Source organism: Thalassophryne amazonica, chromosome 12 (assembly GCF_902500255.1).
Source record: "Thalassophryne amazonica chromosome 12, fThaAma1.1, whole genome shotgun sequence".
NCBI classification, from domain to species: Eukaryota; Metazoa; Chordata; class Actinopteri; order Batrachoidiformes; family Batrachoididae; genus Thalassophryne; species Thalassophryne amazonica.
The window spans coordinates 57558158-57569634 of NC_047114.1; positions in this window are offsets into that span (position 1 = coordinate 57558158).

The following is an 11477-nucleotide window of genomic DNA, read 5'->3' on the forward strand; positions in this document are numbered from 1 at the left end:
TGTGAATGTCCTTGAGTGGCCCAGCCAGAGCCAAGACCTGAATCCGATCGAACATCTCTGGAGAGATCTGAAAATGGCTGTGCACTGACACTCCCCATCCAACCTGATTGAGCTTGAGAGGTGCTACAAAGAGGAATGGACAAAACTGCCCAAAGATAGGTGCACCAAGCTTGTGGCATCATATTCAAGAAGCTGATGTTGTAATTGCTGACAAAGGTGCATCAACAAAGTATTGAGCAAAGGATGTGAAAACAAGGGAGAAGCCGAAGGGACTTACTGTTTTTAATAAATTTGCAAAGATTTAAAAATAATAATAAAAAAAACAACTTTTTCATGTTGTCATTACGGGGAGTTGAGTAGACTTTTGAGGGGAAAAATTAATTTACTCCATTTGGAATAAAGCTCACATACTCATCTTCAACTGCTTATCCAGGATTGGGTCACGGGGGCAACAGCTCCAGAAGAGGACCCCAGACTTCTCTTTTACGGGCCACATTGACCACCTCTGACTGGGGGATCCTGAGGCGTTCCCAGGCCAGTATAGAGATATATTCTCTCCACCTAGTCCGAGGTCTTCCCCGGTGTCTCCTCCCAGATGAACATGCCTGGAATACCTCCCTAGGGAGGCACCCAGGCGGCATCCTTACCAAATGCCAAAACCACCTCAGCTGGCTCTTTTCAACACAAAGGAGCAGCGGCTCTACTCCAAGTTCCCCACAGGTGACCGAGCTTCTCACCCTATCTCTAAGGGAGACACCAGCCACCCTCCTAAGGAAGCCCATTTCAGCCACTTGTACCCGCGATCTAGTTCTTTTGGTTATGGCTCAGCCCTAGCGGAGGCCAACCCTCACCGGAAACGAGTCCGACTTACTGCCGAGCACCCGAACACAGCTCTTGATTTGTGAGTACAGAGACTGGATTTCCCTGAGAAGGGACCCCCTCATTCCATACTCCCGCAGCACCCCCCACAGTCTCTCCTGGGGTACTTGATCATACGCCTTCTCCAAGTCCAAAAAAGATGTAGACTGGATGGGCGTACTCCCAGGCACCCTAGAGTAGACTTTACCAGGGAGGCCGAGTAGTGTGTTGCCCCTGTAGTTGGCACACATTTTCTGGTCCCTTTTTTTTTTTTTTTTTTTTTTTTTTTTTTTTAAATATGGGGCCCACCACCTCAGTTTGCCACTCCTTAGGCACTGTCCCAGACCTCAACACAACAACCAACATCAATTTTATAATAGTCAATATTCAGAAATTTTATTATAATAGGTTTCCTGCTTACCCAATGACCAAGGCACATTTGTTGGTTACAATAAAAGCACATGGACTGTCATCGTATGCTGGGAACCGATTACATCCGCGATCACGACACCATTTTGTTATTTCTACCCTGTTCTTTCATGTAATTTACTGCCCCTTACCAAGAACCAAACCATTGTATTCCTTGTTTTAGTTTATTAAAGGTCAGGACAAAAACCAGGCCTGTGTCCCTCACAGTGTCCATCTTGTGAAGGCACACGAAGTAGCTTGTACAACACTTTTATACAATGTGGGTGTTAATAATGGCCGTGGTTTCATCTCACATTTCTAATGTTACTGGCTCTCACCAACAGTGGGAGATCTCCCTGTGTCTGATCCTTGGACATATGATGGAAGTGAAACTTAACTTATATTTCTCAGAACTTCCAAACAAATAACACAAATACTTGATAGCTAGCATAAAATAAAGAATTAGCATAGATATTATCTAACACCCTCCACACCCAGAACCTTCAGTATTTCTGGACAGATCTCATCAAGCCCCAGGGCCTTGCCACTGCTGAGTTTTTTGACTACCTCAGTGATTTCCACCAAGGAAACTGATGATAATCCTCCATCAGCTTCCAGCTCTGTCCCTACTATAGAGGGCGCTCTGCTCTGTTGCAGGAGTTCCTCAAAGTGTTCCGTCCAGCAGCGGATTACATCCTCAGTCCCATCCTTACTGTAGACAGCTTGGATGGTTCCCTGTTTTCCCCTCTTGTGGTGCCTCACGGTCCACCAGAAGCACCTTGGTGCTGACCGAAAGTCCTTCTCCATGGTTACTCCGAACTCCTCCCACACCAGCTACTTTGCCTCCCCCACAGTAGAGGCTGCTGCCCTTTGGGCCTGTCAGTACTTTGCAACCAGAGGTGGGATGAAGTCACATCAAGTCACTCAAGTCATGAATCAGCAAGTCCCAAGTCAAGTCTCAAGTCATAATGACCACCAATTGTTTGCAAGCTGACTTGAGACTTTGCAAGCTGACTTTGTCTCACCTCTACTTACAGCTGCCAGAGTCCTCAGAGATAAAGTATCCATTTGAAATAAAGCTGTAAGATAAAATGTGGAAAAAGTGAAGCACCGTGAATACTCTCCTGATGCACTATAAATGTAATGCAACCATATCTTAACATTACAGGAGGTCAAAGGTTTGTTCAATCTTTTTTCGTAAAGATTTTTTTTACCCTATTACTGCATAAATCTCACAACTATAACGGTGCAGTCATTATAACTTCATCTGAGCAAGTACTCCTGTGCAAAACTATCCATGTCAAACTCCAGTTACATGGGAGCTGTTTGGATACAGCCCAAAACACGGGATGTGCTTGTAGACTGATTTAATTTACATGGTTTACCAAAATTATTACATTAACCATTTAGAAATTATGCCCATGCTGACAGTGCCTCTGATCATCCAGCTCACCGCGTCCACTACAGCTTCTCCATCACACAAACCACCTGCATGTCCTCTTTCACTATATCGGCTTGTCTTTTACCAAATGGTCCCTCCTCTATACATGTCCAAACCATCTCAATCTTGCCTTTCTTATTTAATCTCCAAACCCTCCCTACCTGCTGTCCTTCATTCCCTTAACTCGCAAAGAAAAACAATGACATCATCTTCAGCTTTGCCACCTCCAGCTCTGCCTCCTGTCTTTTTGTAAGCACCACCGCCTCCAGGCCATCCAGCAGAGCTGTTCTCACTACCATCTAAAAAACTTTCCCTTTCACTCATAGATATCCTTTTGTCATAAATCATTCCTGCCACCTTTCTCCACCTGCTCCGTCTGCACTCTCTTCACCTTTCTACCACTTTGGACAGTGGACCCCAAGTATTTAAACTCGTCTGCCTTCCACAACTACTCCATGCAACCACGCTATTTCACCTTGCTCCCCCTCATTCACAGACACGTATTCCGTCATGTTCAGACAGACCTTGGCCCAGTCCCAATCCTCTCCCTTTGCCCTGCCACTTTGCAAAATGAATGCTTGAATGCTTCTGTCATTCCTACTGTGCATCTCACTAGTGACTCAGTACGTACCCTGCACTACCCTCATATACTTCTCTGCTACTCCAGATTTGCTCATATAATACCACAACCCCTTTTTTGGCACCATGTCGTAAGCTTTCTCTGACTCTACAGTCTCTCTATACCAGTGGTGTCCAAAGTATTCCAGAAAGGGCCAAGAGGGTGCAGGTTTTCTATGCAGCCACTGACTCCAGCAGGTGATTTCACTGATTAACATTACTTTGAGCAGATGGGATGAGTTCATCAGTGGAGTTCATCAGTGCTCTTATTTGGCATGAAACCATATTGCTGCTCACAGATCTTCACCTTGTCTCCAAACCTATCTTCCACTACTCTTTGCCATAGATTTATGTTGTGTCTGATCATCTTCATATTTCTGTAGTTACTGCAGTTCTGCACATCACCCTTGTTCTTAAAACTGGAGCCATCATTTGTCTCCACAGTTATTCTCTTGTTTTCCAAATGTTTCTTAATCTGGTTAAAAATTCAACTGCCATCTCTTCTAAATATTTCCATACTTTGTCTGGTATGCAGTTCTATTCAAAATAATAGCAGTGTGTTTAAAAAATGAGTAAAGCTCAAAATCCTTAAAATGGCTTTTATTTCCAAACATGTAAATGTATTGGGAGCATTGCACATTCTATTCTAAATCAAAATGTGAAGAAAAGTGTATCAAATTTGTTATTACTTACAGAAACTGAAGAAAAAGGAATTTTTTTTTTTTTTTTTTTTTTAGCATTTTTCTTGCTGTGATCCATTTTTAAGGACATGTGTTGTAATGGTGGTTGCAGTGCATTCCTCTCTGAAAATCCAGGCTTTTTCAGAAGAACAGCATACTTTGATTAAAAAGTTGATTGGAGAGAGGAAAAAAACATATAAAGAAGAGCAAAAAATGATAGACTGCTCAGCTAAAATAAGCTCAAATGCTTTGAAATGGCAACAAAAGCCAGAAAAAAGTTAAAGAAAACCGAAAATCACCATTTAAATAAGAATAGCCAGAATGGCAAAGACTCAGTCGAATGAGCAGCTCCAGCATGATCAAAAAAGGTCTCAAGTTACCTGTGAGTACTGTAACAATTAGAACAGACCTATGTGAAGCCAAGCTATGGGCAAGAAGCCCCCGCAAAGTCCCATTGTTAAAAAAAATGACGTACTGAAGAGTGCGTCATTTTTACAGTTACAGTTTGCCAAACACAATGACTGGCCTAAAGAGAAATGGAGCAACATTTTGTCGACTGATGACAGCAAGATTGTTCTTTTTGGGTCTAGGGGCCACAGACAGTTTGTCAAAAACTGAATTCAAGCCACAGTACCCTGTGAAGACAGTGAAGCAAGCATCATGATATGAGGATGTTTCTCATACTACAGTCAGACAATTTGTCGCAGACCAGGGATCATGGATCTGTTTATACCCCACCTCACACCCTATTACTGCTGCGATAGGCTCCAGCCACCCCCTCGTGACCCTTAATTGGAGTAAGTGGTTGAAGATGAGTGAGTGAGTGAATTGAATAGAGTCTGGATCAATTTCAGTACATAATGGGCAAGGGCGCAACCTTAAGCTGCACACCTGTGAGCTCTGATCCCTCATTCATCAATATTAACTTTGGAAAACTTGTCAAATGCTTCAATATGGAATTACATTCACAAATTCCTCTTAAAACCTTACCATGCAAAAAAGAAACCTTAACCTTATCCAGAAGCAGCATAAACTTCTCTGGACTCTGAGGCATCTGATTTGGATTATTATTACACAGTGGAAATGTGTATCGTGGTCAGACAAATCAGTATTCCAGGTCTGGGTGAACATTGGGATATCTTGGAATGCAGAATACAAAAAGGATCATCCACACTATCAGCTACTAAACCAAAAGCTAGGGTCTGTCATGGTATGGGGTTGTGTCAGTCTGGAGCATTTTGAATCCAAAACACAATGATGTCCACCCCATACTGTTGCACACCTTAAGATGTGTTTGCAGGAAGAATGGGACAAAATATGTAATGCTTTGGTTGGTATCCTGTATGGCAAAATCTCTAGAGTGATGTGAGAAGGAAGGACAACAGAGTGGTAATTGCTTCTGTGTCCCAACGTTTTTGCGGAATATGTGGTGTTAAATGGAGGAATGGATGTACATTATCAAAGGAGCAATCAGAGATTTCTGACATCTCTGGATCATCTCCAAAATTCAGTGGTGTCTTCCATACCCTAATATCTACCTCTGGTGCAAATTTGCCGAGAATCCACGAAGCAGTTTTGACGTAATCCTTCAAAGTGTATACAAGGTCTGTTAGAAAACTATCCGACCTTTTTATTTTTTTAAAACAACTATATGGATTTGAATCATATGCGCATGTGTGAGTTTTTTCACGCCTGTCGGTTGCGTCATTCGCCTGTGGGCAGGCTTTGAGTGAGCACTGGTCCACCCCCCTCGTCGGATTTTCATTGTCAGGGAAATGGCTGAGCGATTGGAGCAGCGCTGAATCAAATTTTTCCTGAAACTGTGAGAGACAGCCAGGTGGAAACCATTCAGAAGATTCAGATGGCTTTCGGTGAGGATACTCTGGGCGTCACACAGATTAAGGAGCGTTACAACCGGATTAAAGACGGCCCACAGCTGCGGAGGGCGCTCCGAGCGGCCATCGACAGGCTGAAACGACCGGATCATTTCCAAAGTGAAGGCTGTGTTGATCCGGGACGTCGTCTGACTACCAGAGAAATTGCAGAAGAGTTGGACATCAGCACTTTTGCGGCACATTCCAATGTTACAGGAGATTTTGGAATGAAAGACGTGCGGAGGAATTCGCACGTCGGGAGGGAGCCGCAATGGTGCGCAACACAAAGCACGTCCGTGTTGGAAACCATTAAGAAGATTCAGACGGCTTTCGGTGGCTTTTCAGTCGAGTGAGTATCCGAGAAATTGTGTAACAGCTGGGCATGTCACAACTTGTCCGTGCTTTGTGTTGCGCGCCATTGCGGCTCCGTCCCGACGCGTGAATTCCTCCGCACATCTTTCATTACAAAATCTCTTATAACAGTGGAATGTGCCGCAAAAGTGCTGATGACCAACTCTTCTGCAATTTCTCTGGTAGTCAGACGACGTCCCGGATCAACACAGCCTTCACTTTGGAAATGATCTGGTTGTTTCATCCTGTCGATGGCCACACGGAGCGCCCTCCACCGATGTGGGCCGTCTTTAATCCGGTTGTAACGCTCCTTAATCTGTGTGACACCCAGAGTATCCTCACCGAAAGCCATCTGAATCTTCCGAATGATTTCCACCTGGCTGTCTCTCACAGTTTCTGGAAAAATTTGATTCAGCGCTGCTCCAATCGCGCAGCCATTTCCCTGACAATGAAAATCCGACGAGGGGGGTGGACCAATGCTCACTCAAAGTCTGCCCACAGGCGAATGACGCAACCGACAGGCGTGAAAAAACTCACGCATGCGCACGAAGGTTCAAGCTTGGCTGATGCAAGCGCACATGATTCAAATCCATATAGTTTTTTAAAAAAATAAAAAGGTCAGATAGTTTTCTAACAGATCTCGTATAAAGGGAACTCTTGATCCAAAATACAGATCCAGATCACCCCCAAAATTCAGTGGAGCCTTTCATACCCTAAAATCTATCTGTGGTGCAAATTTGGTGAGAATCCATGCCGTAGTTTTGACATATCTTGCTAACAGTCCGGCAGACAGACAGACAAATAAACGCAGATGATTTTATTACATCTTTTGTGGACGTAATGAAATGGAGTTGACCAGATAAAACATGAAACCTCTTTGGTTCAGGAAATATGAAAGGCATCAGGGGGCTGATTCAAACTCTGCACACTGAACAAGCATGACCTTGTTTTATGATTCCATCTTGACACCACTTATGGGTGATTCTTAGACTACGGGCACTTACTATGTCCTTGATCATACTGTATGAAAAACAGAAAAAGGGGAGATTTCACACTTTTATAGTTATCTTTACAATGAAAGTGTGTTAAGAAATTTGTTCTAGTAGTCTATGATGACTTTTTCACCTTTTTCAGCATCATTATATGCAAATATTGCCGTTTTGTGCTTGTCCCACACCCAGACTTTTGATCTTCAATGATAAAAATGGATGGTAAAGAAACATTTTCTAATGTTTTAAAATATCTCTGAATAAAATATCAGTAAAATAATCAAAACATAATTGGGGTATTCAATGTCATACAACTGTTGTGATTTTTTTAAACGAAATGTAGTTGTCCCACACTATTGCCGTAATTTCCACCACAACACTGTAATGTCCCTTTAAACAGTTTGTATGAAAGATTGTTTGGGTAGTTTCTATGGAGATAAACAGTGACATCAGAGCACATGTATATAGCGCCAAATCACAAACAGTTGTCCCAAGGCGCTTTATATTGTAAGGCAATGGTGTGGTGGGAATTACATTTACAAGGCCAATAGTGCCCGTAGTTAAGAATCACCCTTATACAAATCATTCAGAAATATTTATCAGTATAAACTTTAGATTGTCTCTAACCCCGTTGTTTGTGGAAATGGGTCAGAAAATTATTTGTTTAGTAAATATTGACATATTTACTAAGTGAAGATACATTTTCATATTACTACATACATTGTAACAGTCCCGGTTCTTGTGGGCCAGGAGGAGGCTTTCTTAACCCGGGTCAGGTAACTATCCGATATTGTGTCAGTCCTAAATGATCTTGATTGAGGACTTGGCCAAAAGTAGAGAAGTGTGGGATGAGCTGTTTTGTCTGCTTGTCTGATAAGCAGCAGAAAATGAATGAATATCCACTCGCATCAATAGATTTTCTTGATATTGGTACCTAACAGTTGAACAGGGAGCTGAGGGCACAGATCATGTGATCACTCTTATTTGCACAACTTTGTAGGCTGTAACTGAAATGTGATGGATGTGTTTCAGTGAAGACGTGGTCCTTATGCCAGCAAAGAGTTGGGTAAACATTTGGGCAGAAATGGTTCTGCCTCCATCAGGTCTGGGAGTGTGAATTGGTCCGAAGCAGTGGTGCATCCACTGCTCTGGATCCTGACTGGCAGTCATCCAGACAGACCACTGGTCCATCCTCACCCCCTAAAAATAACCAGCTGCTGAAGATAGGTATTTGTGGGCATTCGGTTGATTTGTTCCAGTCACTGCAGATCTTCAACAGAAAGTGAACTATGAGCTTGTTGATGTTCAAGGAAACACACCACATGATCATTTTGTCCATCTCAAAAACAGAGGATTTGGGACAGTCACACCTGCAGACACTCAAATTCCTCACTCAGCTTCTCAAATGCTGGAATCAGGACATTCGCTGATTCCACAAAGACAACAGCATCATCTGCTCAGTCCAGCTCACTAAATCTTTCCTCACTGAAGTCTTCAGTATGAAATTTGAATGTTTTATAGAAATAAATTGACAATTAATATTAATGATTCATGATGCACATAATAATTTTAGAGTCTCTACAATGGTCAACTGTCCAAGTACAGCAGGTGCCAGGAAATTAGATTTGACATTGTGATGATGTGAAAGTACCCATCGTGTAGTAAGTTTCAGAAGAAAACTGAGACTGAAATGAATATTCGGTCAAACCAATATGAAGAGGAGGAGGAAGAGCAACACACTGAGCATCAGTCCAGCCAGCTGTCAGAAATGGCTTCTATCCCAGTGGAGCTTCATGGAAAATTTAAAATGACAGTTAGACCTCGTGTGTGTGTGGCAGATCTGGAACCAGTAATTCAAAGATGTGCTGTCTGTAATTATAGAATAATGTGATTTGACCAAATGTGCAGAGATCAGAAAAAGTTAATTAATTTTTACCTCTGCCAAGGAGGTTATGTTCCGGTCGCATCCGTTTGTTTGTTGGTTGGTTGGATTGTTAGCAGGATTACTCAAAAAAATCCTCAACAGATTTCAATTAAATTTTTACCAGGGGTGTATCTTGGCCTAACTTAGAAGTCATTAAATTTTGGTAATGATCCGGAACACGATCTGGATCCAGTAATATTTTTTTAAGGATTCTTTATCATTGCAGGATAGGGCCAATTTCAACATTTTTGCATCTAACTTCATGAAGACGGGTCACAAAGGCTGAACAAAAATTAAGTTACAACACAACAATAATTTAGCATTTCCATCCATCCATCCATCCATCCATTTTCTTCCGCTTTATCCGGAGGTCGGGTTGTGGGGGCAGCAGCTCAAGCAAAGCCGCCCAGACCTCCTGATCCACACACACCTCCCCAGCTCCTCCGGGGAACCCCAAGGCGTTCCCAAGCCAGCCGAGAGATGTAGTCCCTCCAGCGTGTCCTGGGTCTTCCCCGGGGCCTCCTCCCAATGGGACGTGCCGGGAACACCTCTGCAGCGAGGCGTCCAGGGGGGATCCGGAAAAAATGCCCAAGCCACCTCAACTGACTCCTTTCGACGTGGAAGCAGCGGCTTGACTCCGAGCTCCTCCCGAGTGACCGAGCTCCTCACCCTATCTCTAAGGGAGCGCCCAGCCACCCTGCGGAGGAAACTCATCTCGGCCGCTTGTACTCGCGATCTCGTTCTTTCGGTCATGAGCCAAATCTCATGACCATAGGTGAGGATCGGAACATAGATCGATCGGTAAATTCTCCTCATTGAATAAACTTATTAGAAAATTAAAAAAACTTGTGTAGTTTCATGCAGTTTCTCTTTATAAATACATTTGCTGAAGATCTAAGGTTAGCCACTGAATCTGAAACATGACGGTAGATGCGCGAAACGACGTGGAATAAGTCTCTTTGCCAAAGGGTATTCCATGTGACATCAGTGACCCTATGGCCTCGGCAGAGGTTTGCGCTCTCCGAGTGCTTCTAGTTGTTTTCTTTGGAACAATTGTTCAGTTGCTTTCCACAAATGGTTCTTGGACAACTCTTCTGATAATTCTTTTCACTCCTTTGTCAGAAATCTTGTGGATCGATGGGTGGATGAGATTTATTGTCATTGTCATTACACGAGTGCAACAACGAGTCCACACTCCAATTACCACAGACAAGATACAGCAATTAATCCACAATTATTACTTGTTTACCGTAATAATGGCACACATCAGAATTAAAGACAACACATACATTTGACATTGTTTATGTGCACTAAACTTTGAAACAGTTCGTTTTCCGAATTGAGGCGATGTGAGTGTGAGGGGGGGCCGCAGCAACATGTAGTCACGCTGCCACCAGCTTTTGGGGGTGGGGAGCTACAGCAGTTAAAACTACGCGGCACCCCGGAGGGGGAAGGGAGTGCCGTGAGCGGGGGGAGATAGAGGAGAGAGGAGGAGATGCGACCTCCCTCACCGATGGTCCCAAGCTGTTGTGAGGAGCATCTGGTCATGGTCGGTTTATGGTGAGCTGATGTTCTTTCCACTTTCAGATTAGCCCCCCCCCCCCGAACATTCAGAAGTTTAGAAATCCTTCTGTAACCAATGCCATCAGTATGTTTTGCAACAATAAGGTTGCGAAGAATATTAGTGCCCTCCAAAAGAATTGGAACACTTGGTATTTCACACATTTCAATTTGTTTATGCCATAATATGTATATGTCGCGGACATGAAGGGATGCAATTCTTCAGCATCTCGCTATGTCATTTAGGTCCTTCAGACATTTTTTTCAGTAAATGCTTCTGGAGAGCATTAGCATGACTAAAATTCTTAAGCTTCTGAGGGGCTTTACCCCCCACACCCCAACTACAGCCCTCTTAGCCCCTACCATTTTAAGCATTCTCTTTATTTGCATCTAATATGCCTGGAAAAAGAGTCCTCACTGTGTAATTTAGATCCTTCAAACTTTTTTCAGTAAATGCTTCTGGACAGCATTAGCATGACTAAAACTGTTCATCTTCTGGGGGGCTTTGCTCCCCACATCCCCCGACTATGGCCCTCTTAACCCCCTGCCACTTTAAGCATTTTTTAAAATGTAGATGTAAATTCATATTCAAACCTTTCAGCTAGTTGCCAGTAGGGCTGCACAATATGGCCAAATTAGCTGAACTTTCAGGTCTTCTTTTTAAAGCTAGGGTAAGTAACTCTGTTCAGAAATACTTTTTGTTATATTGGGTGAAATGGTCCATCTATCCTAACAGTAGTCAATACATTATGTATTCAGAAAAAGAAATGAAAA